General features: G+C 36.3%; 1 protein-coding gene across 7 annotated transcripts in view; it reads right to left on the reverse strand.

The window, feature by feature from the left end:
* Positions 1–17231, reverse strand: part of SOX5 (SRY-box transcription factor 5) — a 999299-nt gene that overhangs the window by 836756 nt on the left and 145312 nt on the right. For all 7 annotated transcript variants that reach the window (XM_055318826.1, XM_055318829.1, XM_055318827.1 and 4 more), the window contains exon 2: positions 14770–14851. The gene's annotated coding sequence lies outside the window, so the exon portion shown is untranslated. The remainder of the gene's footprint in view (positions 1–14769; positions 14852–17231) is intronic.

Raw genomic sequence — 17231 nt, forward strand, 5'->3', positions numbered from 1 at the left:
GTCTCCCCATAGATCTTTCCAGGACTGGTCATCGCCCAGGACTCAGGAGTCATCTCCTCAGAGAACTTTCCCTTGCTTCTTCATCTAAAATAGCACTTCCAAGTCTATTCCTTACTCTACTTCATTTCTTTCATTCATTTGGTTTATCACTATTTTGAAGTATTGTGTATTTATTCTCTTATTCCCATCTTTACCCCTAGAGTATAAACACTTCCAGAGCAGGGGCTTTTTCTACCTTGTTCACCCAATATATTTCTGGCCATCCATAAGTTATGCCTAGTGAGCACTCAAAAAAATTTAATAAATTGAATGAGAACCCCCAAGGAACAAATATAATATAAACTCTGATCTTGGTGGAAATAGAAATATGTAAGACTGAAGGCTGCTTTGGCAAGTCTTCCAGTCACATTGTGCTTTAGGCCCCCACATGAGAATATAGTCTTCATTCACTACCGACATCAGTCAAAAGACCAACAGGTCCAGCTGGAATCTGCTGCTATCAGAGAACTACAGCATTTGAGAACCTTCAATCTCCAGTGTGGAGCATGAGTGTTTTTTTCCATCTCAACCACCACACTCCTGAAAATAATAAATGAATAAAGTAGATAGAAGTTAAGGAAAAAGAAAGTAAAATTAGAAGCTGGCAAAAAGCAAACCCACTGCCTGGGGCAGCCTGGGGCTGATGGATGATGACAGCTAGCAGACAAACCCTGTTCCCCATTCTAAATTCTGTCTACTAAACAAATTAGCAAGCTCATCAATATCTACACGGCATTTACCTTCTGCAGCAACAGCTGCTGCAAAATCACAAACTGACTTTTTGGGCTGTGGTCTTTCTGATGGGACACATTTACAGGCCAATCAGGATCCAAGATAACAGAATGACAACCTGATACTACAAGGAAGGACTTTGTAAGGGCTCGGGGAATGAACAGCTTGGGGGTCACCTATACTGAATCTATCACTTGCCCCCACCTCCCCAATAATTAGATGTCTGAATGATGAGACGTAAAAAGTTAAATTCTTGTACTAGTAATTAAATGAGTAAAACCTAAAAACATTAAGTCATTAAGCAGAAACTTGTAAGATATATAATCTTACATGTGGATTTGCTTTAAACATAGTTCTTTTCATGAAAACCTACATTCAGTGTGGAAATTATATATAAAAATGGCAAAACCTCCATTGTTTAAAAAATTATGATGCAAAACAATTTTCTATTTTAGCATAAGAAGAAATTTTGCCCCTTGTCCCCAAAGAAGAGAGAAAAGATCAAACACAACAAAGAGAATAAAGTACAATAGACATTTTGCCCCTCATCTCCAGAGAAGAAAAGACCAAATACAAAATTCTCTAAAAGTTTAAAATGAAAAGAGTAAAGGGGGAAAGAAAGGGATTTTATGATTAATTTTACAAGAATTGGTTTATATGAAGCTATATGAAGATAAAAATGGTAAAACAATATCCTTCTCAGGGAAAACATAAAACTAAAAGTGACTTAGTTAATGCTCCACAAATAGTATTGCAGAATTGAGAGCCTGACCACTATTAATTAGGGGAAAAGTGACTGAAAAAAAATAAATAAATAAAAGAGATAGTAGAGATTCTGAGTCTATTTCAGGCAATTTTTTTCATTAAAACCCTGAAATTCTTCTTAGCGGGTTGGGTTTATACCACTTTTAACAAGAAAAACCTGCCCCTCTCTCTCTAGCTAACCATGCCCCTTAATATGAAGAGGCAACAGAGCAGCAGCCACATCCCAAAAGAAGGCAACCCTCTCCCCACCTGAGAAGGAAAAAGAGAAGGTAATCAAGAACCTTATTGTAGCTGAAAGAAGCCAAGACACAGGATCCACTTCCCACTTGCCTTCAGCAGATCCTATTGATTTCAATAATCCATGTAGAGGCTGCCTTCCAAGCTTAATTTGGGCAGGGACTTTGCTCCCTCTGTCATTGCCAATTCCAGCTGATATTTGTTGACTGTCCACACCAAGCTGAAGAGCTGGCTACTATTAGGCATAGATGTCAAGATCCTTGTCATGCGAAGAGATCTCAAGAGGAGGGAGGTGTCACTGCTATCTCTTCTCTGCTCTCAAGCATTTGGCACCTATCTATTAAGGCACTCACCAAGTTATACAATTGATATTTGTACAAGTGTCATTATCCTCATCAGGTTGTGAGAAAACATGTATAATTCCTTTGGGGTCATATCTAGAATAGGACCTGAAGGAGTCAGTCAATCCTCAATAAGTGGTGAGCAAAAAGGTGTCGTCCTCTTACTCACAGTTCCCCTAAGTTCAAAATGAAGATGAAAACATAGGAGAAGAGCTACAACAGAAATAGTATTTTTATTTTTTCACAATGGTGATATTCTTATTGGCTTTCTACAGAAATTTAAACTCTTCTTTTTAAATTATGATGAATGTTTTCTCTAGAAGGTGGGCTTTAAGAGCCCAGAGATAATTTTCTCCCCCCTAACACAATGCTTGATGATCTCATAGATTCTCAATAAATGCCTATTGATTAATGAGCATTCTACTAAAGCCAGCTAGATATTGATGATTCTCCCATTTTATTTCCTGCCACTCATTATACCTTTCCTAAAAAAGAAACCTGTTTTAAATGATCAGTCCCATTCTTCTTCAGTGAATCGGAGCTTTATCTAAAATGTACCATGACAGGAGTAGGGACAGCAGGGGGCATTCACTCAGGCACAGTGCCAGGAGGATGAGAACAGATAACACAGAACTATACTTTAAAAAAAAAAAAAAAAAAAAAAAAAAAAAAGCTGCCATTTTGTCAGTAACCTTGGGTCTTTGGAGCCCAGAAGCCACAAATCAGTGTCTGGTATCAGCCTTTACAAGACTGAGTCAAGGGAGATTTTAAGAGAAGACCCATTTTAGGTATGAGAGTTTTACAGTAACTTGAAGGAAGTAGAAATAACTGGCAGGAAAAAAAAAAAAGGACTCTTTCCCTATAGGCCTCTGTGTGACTTCAGATGGATGTGTAAGCTCTCTGTGCTCTACTTTCCTCATCTATGAAGCTGTGGGAAAAACCATTAACTTCCAGTAACTGTCAATAATTTCAATAGGATTAAGTATTTCTACATTTTGTGACCCTTAAAATACATAGTGGGTGGCCAGCATGGCAAAAATAATTAATACTATAGCATCCTCCTTATGGAAATAAACCATCAATAATGCATTTTCAGGACTGCGGCCTCCCTCATTATCTATTCTGGGGTGCTGGAAGTAAGTTACCTGTGTTATTTTGTGGGTCCTGACAGGCTGGTGCCTTGTCACATTCTTGCTTCTAATCTTCCAGAACTCTCAAGCTGAAAACCACTTTCAAACAGGGATTTCCTGGGTACTGCTAACATTGACATCAAAGCCTTCAGTTCAAGGGTCACATCTTCTCTCCCACTCCCCTGACGTCTCTGTCTGGCCTGAACTCACTGAACGAAATGCCCTCTTTATCTCGAAGAAGTACAGGCTGCTATGAGAAGGAGTCTGCGGAGGGAGGTTATTGGTTGCAATTGTTTGAAAGATTCTAATAATTGCAGCTAGGGATCCATCCTCTCGTGTCACACAAGTTGGAAAATGGGTCAGACATAATGCATTTGGTTAAGTGTCTAAACTGAAAAGGTGCTATTTTATTTTAAATGGCATAGTCTTTACAAAGGCTAAGGTTACTGGTGCAATGCTCTCTCATTTTAAAACGTATCAGGGACATGCCCTCTGAGGGTCAGGCTTTCATTTGCTGATGTTAATTCTCAGCTGCCTGCTTCTCGTCCTTCATTGTACCCTGGGTCTTAGCTGGGCACGCTCCTGATTCCCTGCTATATCCAGACGGTCCATGTAAATAGTGTTTATGTTAAGGAAGTCATGTTCAGTGTGACTGGAGCACACAGAAACTGATGTTGTTGTCACTTTAGATTAAGCTCTTATTTTAGTAAAGGAGGCAATTGGAGCAGGCAGCTGAGTGGCCGAATGAAATATTCAGCTCATTTCATTTAGAGCTGCCTGGTTTCCATTGTTCATGCTGGCAAGGCTGGTTAACCCTGTTGGTGCCGGCCCAGGAGAGCCCCCACTTGCTCATGCACCCACACAAAGGCCTCCTCCAGCTAACACATTTGAAGTCATCCATCAACACATACAGAAGTAATCAGGTAAACCACGTAGGCACAGTTACCCCTGGGTACATATTTGTGAACTCCCATTCATTTGTATGCCCAAAGTGGGTGCTTTAAAAGGGGGTGCTCTATATGTGTGTAGACTATGCCTAAATCTCCAGGCACAACTGGAATAAGAGAGCATAGAGATGCTTAGGACAGAGTGTTTTTGTGTCAATCTTAGGACAGAGTGTTTTTGTGTTGAGAGTTAAAATGTTAAAGTGTAAAATGTGTTTACCAAAGGAAGATACTGAGCTTAATTCCCTGAAACATTCCCTGAAACATTGTAAGTACCATCTGCAACAAGGAGTTAAAACACAGGTAGATACCATCATTCTAGAACAAATGCACTAATTAAATACATTTTTGTTTAAAACTTATTATTATTTAGAAGAACTTCTAGGGAGGGAGTCTTAGTAGCTCTTTGCTACTTTCCTGGGAGTGCCATTGACTGTGTGCTGGCCACTTTTGGGAATTTGAAGCACCTGTTCTGAGACTCCCCTGCCATTCTGTTATAACCCAATCTGACCAAATTCTTCTGATTTCTAAAGCTTTTTCTTTCTCACTTCCTTTTTCTCTTCCTCTATGTCTCCCTCCCTCACCCACTCCTTCCCTCTCAACTTCTTTTAAAACACAGAAACAAAAACTTAACCCAGAAAAAAAAAAATGGTTGAGGGAAAAGATAAAGTAAATATTATTTCCATACATCAAAATCCTTGGATAGTGAAAGATTTTTAACAGTTTTTCACCCATAAAAAAATGCTTTGTAGAATGAATGATTGTATCATCTCAGGATCTTGAGAAGATAGAAATTCTTCTTACCTACAGCTTACTCAAGATATTACTTAATGTCCAAAGTGCCAGCCATCATTGAACAAAAATAACAAATTGTTACTATGGAGATACATTCAACTCCAAACACAAAAGGAGTAACAAATACATACTAGGATGTATGCCTTTTTTAACAGTTTTTCACCCATAAAAAAATGCTTTGTAGAATGAATGATTGTATCATCTCAGGATCTTGAGAAGATAGAAATTCTTCTTACCTACAGCTTACTCAAGATATTACTTAATGTCCAAAGTGCCAGCCATCATTGAACAAAAATAACAAATTGTTACTATGGAGATACATTCAACTCCAAACACAAAAGGAGTAACAAATACATACTAGGATGTATGCCTTCATGGTATCTGAATATTTAATAAGCGTTATGTAGATCCAGGTTTTGTGGAGCCACAGGGCTTATGCAATTTTAGAAAGAGAATACAAATTAAAATGATTAGTTTAACATGAAAGTAAATACTTACAATGCAAAAGTCCCCAAAAATTACTACTTCAAAATGCTAAGAAAAATTTTTAAAAATCACAAAATCTAAAAAAAAACCCATGATATTCATATTAATTAGCTCCCTGACTATACCTCTCTAAAGCTGTCTTCCCCTTACAGTTGTTGGCTGCGTACTCTGCCTCTTTGTAAATATCATTTTCTGTGGAGAAAACAGAAAGAAAATTCATCCTTTTATCAAGCATATTTAATAAAATTTCTTTTCAACTATTCATAACTGGGATTGAGAAAACATGCAATTGCACACACATACAGCAGTACTTGCTGCGTATATCATTGCTACAAGTTTGTGTCCTAAAAATACAGATATTTGAGAAATTCTATTTCTGTAATATCCATCAAAAATGAAAAAATCCAATGTGTTAATAGCAGTATAAACTGCATTAGTCTTTAAATTCCTAGCAGGAGAGAACTTCTACTGGGACTGCGCATTGATAAATCCATACACTCTGTTTATAATATTATATATCTAATAACAACAAAGGTTTTCCAAAGAGTAGCTTGTGATTCTGTAGGTTTCAAACCTAGTCTTACTCTTCCATCCTCATGCATCATTTTTCAGTGTTGTACATATGTCCATAGCACACTGTGGCCTCTGGCTCCTGGGCTCCAATGTGGCCTCTGTGTACCAAATGTCTAGTGAATTGGCAAAGTGGAACATCATCAATAGCTTCACTATACACAGAAGTATTTGCAAACAATATAACTCTATCCCACTTAATTTAAAATAATTGTATCACCACCTTGATTCCTCCTTTGGTGGACTGTACCCCAGATCAAAACAAAGCCCTGGCCTCTCTAATTTCACCACAAAACAGAAAAGGAATGGAAAGATGTTAAAGTGGAGGCACTGGTCACAAATGATCACGACTAAAATAGCTTACTTAGCAAATTTTACGATATATGTGATCATGTGAACACATTGCCTACAGCTTCTTCCCAAACCTGAGCCAGAACTCAGAAATGAAGGGCCCTGATGCTCTGTTTTGCCTCTGATGAAATAATTTACTCCTTTTCTGGCTGAAAAAAAAAATGTTTTTTTAAATAACAAGTATCAGATACTTGTCAACAATTGTGATTATAAACATTAAAGGAATTTTATTTTAAGACACAGTAAGTCCAATTGTAGTAAACAATAATTGGACAGTTCAGTGAAAATTCTTTAAAAACGGTGTTTAGAACAAATTTTGTTCTTGGAATTATAAAACTGTTAGTACCAATTTTCTAAAAAAACCAAAGACCTTCTGCATCTAAAGCAGGAACGAAATATGGAATTAAACAAATTTTTTAGATGGCCATATATTTCAGCAGCTAAAATACAAGATAGTAGTTGAGAAGAGCATGCTGAGTTAGCTATTGGCAGGAAGACTGTGGAAAGATATATTTGGAAACTTCTTTCCAAAGACCCTATGGAAATAAATAAGAGAAGGAAATAATTCTGAAATTTAAGTTTGATGGAATTTTCTCCTGTGTTTAATCTCAGAAACATAAAAATTACAATCTTATAATACATTGTCTCTAAAAAATACAGAGCTTACTTTTTTTGTGTAAATAAAAAAAGTAAGCTCTATGTATTTTTTAGAGACAATTTGTAAGATTGTATTTTCTTATAAATTTCTCCATTAAACAATATATTAAATAAAAATATTCTATGTCCCAGTAATGTGGGAAATTTTTCTGTAATTTTTTTAATTTAAACTCAATTTAGTTAACATGTAGTATATTATTAGGCTCAGAGGTAGAATACAGTGATTCATCAGTTGCTTATAACATCCAATACTCACTCACTACATCACATGCCCTCCTTAATGCCCATCACCCACTGACCCCATCTCCCTAACCCCCTCCCCTCCAGTAACACCCAGTTTGTTTCTGATAGTTAAGAGTCTCTTATGGGGATCCCTGGTGGCACAGCAGTTTGGCGCCTGCCTTTGGCCCAGGGCGCGATCCTGGAGACCCGGGATCAAATCCCACGTCGGGCTCCCGGTGCATGGAGCCTGCTTCTCCTTCTGTCTGTGTCTCTGCCTCTCTCTCTCTCTCTGTGTGACTATCATAAATAAATAATTTTTTTTAAAAAAGAGTCTCTTATGGTTTGCCTCCCTCTGTTTTTATCTTATTTTCCTTCCATTCCCCTATGTTCATCTCTTTTGCTTCTTAAATTTCACATATGAGTGAAATCATATGCTTTTGTCTTTCTCTGATTGACTTATTTCACTGGGCATAAAACTCTCTAGTTCCATCCACATCGTATTTTTAAAAATAGTATTTTCATATTCAGTTCAGTCACTTGAATTATCTTCGATTATGCAGTAGAAAGATACCAATGCTTTGTACCCATATTGACTAAAAAGATAAAATAAACTTTCAATCTAATTACCAGTTCCTAAGAAATCCAGTCCGTAATTCAACAGACTCATGAAAATAACTAAGCTTACTCAAGTTTTAAAATTCCCAAACCATTCATTAAGAGTTTAAAGGAAAAAAATGGTCTTAGATTTAGGAATCAAATTCCAGCTGAAACTTTGTGGAGATTAAATAGCCCAATCTCTGAAGTGGGTTGCATGACCTGCTTATTTTCATATCTTTCCATTTCATGTCTTTTCTTCCTTCCTCCTTCTTTTCTTTCTTGAAACCAGAGGAACTGGGTAGCCTTGCCACAAAAACCATTAGCAAATGAAATGTAAATTATAAAAAGTATTTCAAGACATCGTTTGTGAAGGAGGGTCGAAAAAGAATGAAAACATTCTGGAAAATTGCTGAGGAACAACAAAGCTAAGACCAAAGCAGAAGCCCCTAAAAGTCAGCAGAAGCAGTCATTAATGAACAAGATCAATTGTAGTCAAATCAAAGTCAACAGAGAACACTCAAACTCATTCCAATGTATATAACAACAAATGTAATTTGGACCTGTCAAATCTAGCTTCTTTTACTTTTCTGGTAACAAAACCTGACAAAATGCTTCATTGTCATATTATTACTACCCCAGATATATCATAATTTCTGTTGATAATGCAGAATAAAACCACCCACACCGTATACACATATAACACACACACACACACACACACACACGTGGATACACACATTTTGATGAGTATTTTGCAAGTTGTAGATTTGCCATAAGCTCAAAAAAAGGTAATGTAACAGAGCTGAAACATATTACCAAACAAAATATTTTTAAAAAACTTAATGGAAAATGACTTATAAATGGTCATTGTCTAAAACAGGTCAACACAGTATGGTCTATAGTCAAAATCTAGCTCACAACCTATAAAATAAGAATGATTTAATGAACAAACATTTATAATCAATTTGAGAATTGAAGACATTAATTATGAAATGTCTCCCCCACCAAAAAAATTCAATTTTTCTCATTATTAGATTATAAAAACTTTCCTCAATTATTATTATTAGATTTTGAAATATGCCAATAGATTTTGTGGAAATTTTTTTTCTTTCTTAAAGTACTTATATAATATCCTCAATTTTGCCTCCTAGTCTACAACAACTAAAATATTTACTATCTGGTACTTATCAGAAAAAGTTTTCCAACACCTGGTCTAAAAACAATCTGATCTACATAACTGTTTTAGTCCTACTTATTTGTAGCTTTTATAATATATATGTGTATGCATTTAGAGTATATAACATAACTATTCACATAAAAGATTTTTAACTACCTTCTAATGCTTTCTAAATCATAAAGGGCCATAATAAATATCCCCTGAAAACAGATTCCTAGGCAGAGCTAACAATAATGGATGGCATTGATCTCACCTCAGAAAAAAAAACAGAAAGAAGGTACTAATTTTACCCAATAATTTAGTTTTTAAAAAAATAAAATTATAAAACCCAGTGCTAGCTGGGCCATAAGCAAGAAAACCCATTTCTACATTAACTGTAGCAGTGTTACATGGCACAATCCACCTGGAAAGGAATATGGTAATAAATAACAAAATCCATTAAAACACCTTGATACAGTTAAATACACTTTCTGTAAATCCAAAAATATGAAAACATACACACGCATAAAGATGTCCAATAGACTGTTACTTATGATTATAACCTGCCCTTACCATTTGCTGAGTTTTAGAAATGAGAAAGCTAGGCACTACCCTTTCCTTCTTACAAGTAGAAAATCATTTTTCTCCCTTAGTCTTCCTTTTCTTTCCCTCTTCATCTCTGCAGCTACTGTCTTGGACTAAGAACCTGCTATTTCTCATTTGGAGGTTGGATCGACAAAGCGAGGCCTAAGTTTATCCAATTTGAAAAAAAAAAAAAAGAGGTAAAAATTGAGAATACGAAATTTGCATCACCAATGCCACTCAACGTTAAGAGTTCGTTAAGAAAAGCATAATACAGGTAGATTAGTAATATAGAAAGAGAAAATGGTCATAACTAATTAAATTTAAAAACATACTTTTTATAAATTCTGTAAAAACGTATGACCATGGGAACACATTTTAGAGTCCCTACTCATGCTAGAGGTCCATGCAAGCCAAGAGTTTTTCATTTAAGCTTTATTTCAGCTCCTTGGTATATCTAGCTTCTTATCAAACCCTCAATTCCTAAGGTTAGTAATTTCTAAGCCATCCATCCAATCATACTGAAGATTAATTTTTTCTAAAATGAAATTCTAAGCACATTTCTTCACTACTTGAAAAACTTCCTTGCCAATAGTATAATTGGCACAAATCCCTCCATGATATCACCTCCACCTACTTCTCCAACCTCATTCTCTGTTGTTCCAGACATGCTGCATTATTTACAGTTCCTCATAATGTTATTTCAATCCTCCCATACCTTAGCAGATGCTCTTTCCTCTTACTAAAATACATTTTCTTCTCTTTTCCAGCTAACAGATTTCTACTCATGCTTCTTCTATCCCAGCTTACCTGTTAAAGCCTTCCCAGATCTTACAATAGAGTTGATAGCAAGCTCATTGGCTAACTTGGCTGCAGTACTGCACATACCACCTGTTAGAAGGACTCATTCACTGTGCATTTTCCCTGATATTTTAAAAGCTCATTCAGGGCAGAGATCTTGTTCTAGCCATCTTTCCTCAAATGCCTGCATTAGTAAGTAAGTACCTAGTAATTCTTGGTTGAAAAAAATGAATGAAAAAGGAGAAGTAAGTATGCCAAAAAGGTTATTTTTGTTGCTCTCAGTTATTGATATGTTAGCAATTTTTACCTTTAAGATACTTTGTTATGTGGCTCTATTTGTTTTATAATAGGAAATCTAATTTAAAATAAAACATTTATTTGAACCTTACTCTAATTTTCATCAGATGTGCTATCTAATTCTCTTAAAACTCTGCACACCTGTGCCAGGCTTATTTATATAGCCAAGAGTCTACTGTACTTGAAATCATATTTAGATCCCTATATACAATTAGCTAAATAAATATCATTAGTGCAGCTTCATTAAAGTGTATTTTTCTCAAATATTTCTCAGTACACAAATTTCTCAGTAAGTGAGCATCTACTAGAGTTTGGCAAGAAAAATCTTATAATGGACTTATTTCTGTAGGTATATATTTCAAGCAGCAACTGAAAGGGATAATAATTTTTTTGCCATCTGGAATAAAACAGTGATAAATACTACAAGATTCAAATTATGTTTATATGCATGAAGCCATGTTTCTGAATCACTATTATAATTCCTATCTCCCACCTAGGATGCACTAAAGAATTGTTTTTAAAAGGAAAAAATCCAAAATAATCTGATAATTCCCCTAAATATAATCCTCATTGAAGCTGAACATATTTTATCCTTTTTCAGTAAAGCTATCATTACCATTATCCAGCAAATGCCTGCAGAGACTTTATAGCACACATTTACCCTTTTACTTTTGTATGATTTAAATATGTTGTTTTATTATACATTGTTTAAATATGCTCTACATGAAGCAGCCCACATACACACAGCACATTTAGATATGAATACAAGTTAAAAGCACCAAAATGCAAACCACAGGCCATAGGAATAATATCACCATTTTCATTGCTTCGGAGCCATTTGAATCCTGGTTGAACTTAAACCCTAGTTCAGTTATGAATTCATTTTCTAACCTATGTTATAATGGCATTATATTGGACCTCTCCACAAACATGATCATATTTTTCCATTGTGTAAGGTGTTATTCTCAGTCCATGTGATAACAGACCTTTTGGCTAAATATGAGCTTTTTTCCAGGATGGACCCATGCCTCAACCAGGCTGGTTTGGTGGTTTAAAGGAAAGACAGTACACTCATTGCATAAGTCTGCATGCAAGATTCATCTGAGATAAAGTGTAGTATAGCAGGAAGAATACAAGCTTTAGAGTTACACAGTTAGGGAATCCCTACAATAGCATTTTAAGGTCTGTGTGAAATTGAGGTCATCGAACCCTGGTGTTATGGGTTGAATTGTGCAAGCCCCCTCCCAAATTCATATGTTGAAGTCCTAACTCCCAGTACATCAGAAAGTCACATTTGAAAATAAGGTCATTGTTATAATTAGTTAAGATGAGGTCATTAGTGTGGGCCTTAATCCAATATGATTGATGTCCTTATTTTAAAAAAAAAAAGGCAAATTTGGACATAGAGATAGACACTCATAGAGAAAAGATGATGTGAAGAAACAGGGAGAAGAGCCATCTACAAGCCAACAAGAGGAAATAAATTCTTCCCTCACAGCTCTCAGAAAGAACCAATGCTGCCAACACCTTGATTTTGGACTTTGACCTTCCAGAAATGTGACATAATAAATTTCTATTGTTTAAGAGTCAATCTGCAGTCCTTTGGGTTTCCCAAACTCTAGGGGACATATTCAGGTTGTCTAACTTGTTACCACCCTGTAGTATTTTGTTATGGCAGCCCTAGCAGACTAATACACCTGGTTTCCTCAAATACCAAATCCTTAATGTAAAGGATGTAGTGCCATTAAAAAGATTAAAAAACACATTAGAGGTACTCAAAATAGGGTAGGGAATATTCTTTTATCATTTAAGATAGAATATTTGAAGAATTTATTTCATACGCTTAAATCTTGTTTCTCTCCCAATTCAGGTAGCCATGTTGTCATACTCTGTACTCATAGCATTAGAAAATTATTAGCAGACAAGAGAAGCATGGGGGTGGAGGTGTTGATTAAAGTATTAGTTTTTGAGCTTCAAAAGCCTAAGGTCTCCTTGGGAATCTGTAATGACTCCATGACTACAGAAGACCTAGAAGAGACTGTCTTATGTATTAACTAAGCTTAGAGTACTTTTACCCTCTGGGTAAAAAATAAGGTGATCAAAACATCTATAGACATTAGTGAACCAGAGGTAATTTGAGGTGGGGTGACTCCATCTTTACCCTCCCCTCACCACCTCAACTCATCCTAGTGATGTCGGAATAAACAGACATTAGATGGGAAGATTCAAATGAGTTATCACCATTAAACAGGTATGAAATTCCAAAGTAAAGGGCCAGACCAAATTCCAGATTTAAAAGAAAAACAAAAACAAAAAAAAAAAAAAAAAAAACAAAACATGAGACTGGTCAGATGGCTCTAAAACCTACAAGATAATGTAAAGGATCAAAACAATAGAGATTAAGAGAAGCTTTACAAAGAGATTCTTGATTGCACTGCTACTTTATGGTAAGCCCCACCTCCCCACCACCTACCCAAGCTAAAGGGCTGGAAGATACTATCTTTTCTCTTTCCAGTATTTAGAGAGGCTTCAAAGGAACAAGTTAGACAACCTGAATATGTCCCCTAGAGTTTGGGAAACCCAAAGGACTGCAGATTGACTCTTACCTTGGAAATCTAGAGGACAAAAGGGTCAGACTAGGAGCAGCTCTGTAATCTGAGAAGTACCTGCACCCTTCCTGCCCACAGAAGTTCTAAGATGCATGCTTTCATGAAGCAAGTGTGGGCCACATGTGAGAGAGCCAGCTTGAAGACCAAGATGACCATCTGGAAGTATCACTGATATACCAAATGGGAGTTCATGTAGAATGGAATATCTGAAAACCAAAAGCTCCACTGGAAAGTGAATAGCTAGAGAAGCCTGGCCCATGTCAGGGGAGGTGAAGCCAGATGGGTCTAGCAGGGAAGCCACCAAAGTCCTCCCAAAGTGGCCGAGTATCCAAGTGAGTTTAAACATTGCCAGGCCCCAGAATGCATGAAGCCAACTTAACATAGGACCGTTTCAAGTAAAAAAAAAAATTCCTAAGCCATGTATCTCCTCTTCTTTCCCATGCTCCAATCACTTAAGGTTTAGCAATAGCTAGCAACTGGGAGAGGAGGTGACAGATAAAAAAAGAAAAAACTCCACACCCTTTCCCAATGCAATTTTTGGCCCAACCCAAAAATGGGCCCCAGATGGGGGAGACGAGATGATGGATATTAAATTAACTTTCAAGCTATGATTATGGTCTGAGATTAGACATTCTAATTTCTGAATGAACTATGTTTGGAATCTAAAGTGCCAAAAAGATTTTTTTTTTAATCTAAGAGTAGTCCTATTAGGGATGGAGCCTGCCTGAGACCTACTTTTTTTTCCTAAAGGCAAGGGAATATCCACCACCCTTTCTCAATTCATTTTAAAGAAACAACAAGAAAAACAAATAAATTATGTTCAGATGGATTTCCTAAGTTGTACTTGTTCAAAGTACTGTTGCAGAGAGAAACCCCAAATATAATGGTGAGAGAAAATGGTAGAGGGGAAAGGCTCCTCTTTCTTGGATATAGTTTGGATCTTAGAGATGGCCAGGCAGATGGACCTGATAGCCTTGTAAAGGACCCCATACAATAGGATGATATAAGAGCAAAGCAAGTATCATGTGCTTCAGAGTGGCATGCAAGGAGCAAAGAACTTCATCTCACCACAGAGAGTTTCTTCTGATTCAGCAGGAGTGACAGCATGTCCTGATATGCCCAGGAGGTACCTGGAAGAAGCTTAGAGAAGAAAAGCAGAAGATCCTCAAAGGAAGATCAAGGTATGCCTCAGCAGTTAGTCACAAGTACTGACAAGGGATAGGAAAAAATCTGTGGCTAATGAAGGAATGGCAGCCAAGTGAACAGGTATGTCACCCCTCAAAAGCTTGGTATCTCATAACCTTACCTAGAATTTAGATGCAAAAAAAAAAAAGAATTTAGATGCAACTTCAGATTGCTTCCATGTGGTTAAATGGAAAATCAAAACGTAATTTGGATTTACCTATAGAAGAATGAAGTTAGAAGTCTTGCACATTTAGTGTGTAGACAGAGACATACCTGACACATAAGGGTAAGCTTGTCCAAGGCTTCTAAGGATCCTCTTGAAGTATGTCTTTACACTGCAGACTGATTAAAAAGCCTAGAAGAGAATTAGAAATAAGTCATTTAGAGGCAGATTCACTGTGTAAAGAGGTCAGCTCTCAAATATTAGCCATTGGGGATATACCAATGGATTGTGATAAACTGAGCTTAACAGAATACAAAACATTTACTAGTATAGAACCCAGGAATTCCATCTAGACATCAGCAGAAAAAAAGAAAATACAAAGGAAAGAAAATAGAAAGCAGTTTCTTTAGTTTGTTTTTTTAATCATATGTTCCAAATTCCAGAACACATAGAAAAGTGAAGGCACGGTAGGAAATTTAAGGTTCCCATCCTAGAAAGGTAGAATTTTTTAAAGTATCAAATATGTTTTTACTGAAAGAAAAAGAATAAATTAAACTAGGGCATTAGATTGTGACAGGAGTGCTACTTTAGAGAAAGTATTCAAGGAAAACCTCTTTAAGGTTTTCCTTAAATATTCCTTGAATATTCCTTGAATATTCAAGCAGAGAACAGGATGAAGTAAGTAAACCAGAGGGAGGAGCTTTCCCAGCAGAGGGAATAGCAAGTACAAAGGCCCTGTGGTGAGAGCTTGCTAAGCAGTCCAGGGACACCAAAAAGGCCACTGTAGCTTCAGCATGATGTGGAAGGGAGAGAGAAGTAGGACATGAATGAGGTTGGAAAGGGCCAAGGAAAGGCTTTGGATTTTAATCTAGGAGCTGGTAGAGGGCTGTCTTTTTCTTTAATTAAACGATTTAGTTTGAGATAATTGTAGACTCACAGGTAAGAGATATGCTCCTGCACCCTTTGCTTCGTTTCCCCCAGTGGTAACATCTTGTAAAACTATAGTATAATATCAAAACCAAAATACTGACATTGATACAATCAAGATAGACCTTTCCTTACCATAAGACTCTCTCAGATTGTCTTTCTGTAGCAATAACCATTTCCCTCCCATCCTACCTCTTCCATAAACAGTGGAAATCACTAAATTAACTTACAATTTCTGTAATTTTGTCATTTCAAAAATATTACATAAATGAAATCATATAGTCAACATAATTCTCTGGAGATTTATCCAGGTTAGAGTATCAACAATTATCTCATTTTTATTGCTGAATAGTGTGTTTTATGGAATGGATCATTTAACCATTCACCCATTGAAGGACAATGTGCTGTTTCCAGTTTGAAGTTATTATGAACAAAGTTGCTATAAGCATATGCATACAGGGTTTTTTTTTTTAAGATTTTATTTATTTATTCATGAGAGGCACAGAGAGAGAGAAAGGCAGAGACACAGGCAGAGGGAGAAGCAGGCTCCATGCAAGGAGCCCGATGTGGAACTTGATCCCAGGACACTGGGATCATGCCCTGAGCCACACAGGCATCCCTGCATATAGGTTTTTACGTGAACAAAAAGTTTTCCTTTCTCTGGGATAAATGCCCAGGAGAGCAATTCCTGGGTTGTACTGGAGCTGTATGTTAAATTTTCTTTAAAAACCTGCCAAACTTGGGATCCCTGGGTGGCGTAGTGGTTTAGCACCTGCCTTTGGCCCAGGGCACGATCCTGGAGACCCGCGATCGAATCCCACATCAGGCTCCCGGTGCATGGAGCCTGCTTCTCCCTCTGCCTGTGTCTCTGTCTCTCTCTCTGTGACTATCATAAGTAAATAAAAATTTTAAAAAAAATCTATAAAAAGAAATTAAAAAAATAAAAAAATAAAAACCTGCCAAACTATTTTGCAGAATGGTTATGACATTTTATATCCCCATCAGCAATGCATGAGTGAGCCAGTTTCTATGCATCCTTGCCAGCATTTGGTGTTGTCATTATTTTTTTTTTATTTTAGTCATTCTGCTTTTCTCTAATGATTGGTGACGATTAGTGATGCTGAACATCTCTCATGTACTTATTTGCTATCTGTGTATATCTTTTCCCATAAAATGTTTTTTTCATGCCTTTTGTTCATTTTCTAATTGGATTTGTTAACTATAGATTGAGAGATTATATTCCTAATACTAGTCATTTTTCAGATACATGGTTTACAAATATTTTCTCCCAGTCTATAGCTTGTCTTTCTATCTTCATAAAAGAGTCTTTCACAGAGCAAAAAGTTCTTAGGTTTGATAAAATCCAATTTATCAATCTTTCCTTTTATGGATTTGCTCATAGTAGAAAATGCAAAAATACACTGCCTAACCCTAGATCCCCAAAACTTGCCATTTTTTTTCTTAAAAATTTTATAATTTTAGATTTTACATTTAAATTCATGACATATATTGAGTTAATTTTTATATAAACTGTAGACTTAGATAACATTATTTTTTTTTTGCCTATGAATGTCCAATTGCTCTAACATCATTTGTTGAGAAGACTGTATTTCCATCAAACCGGTTCTGCAACTTTGTCAAAAAT

Source organism: Nyctereutes procyonoides, unplaced genomic scaffold, assembly GCF_905146905.1.
Source record: "Nyctereutes procyonoides isolate TBG_1078 unplaced genomic scaffold, NYPRO_anot_genome, whole genome shotgun sequence".
Taxonomy (NCBI): Eukaryota; Metazoa; Chordata; class Mammalia; order Carnivora; family Canidae; genus Nyctereutes; species Nyctereutes procyonoides.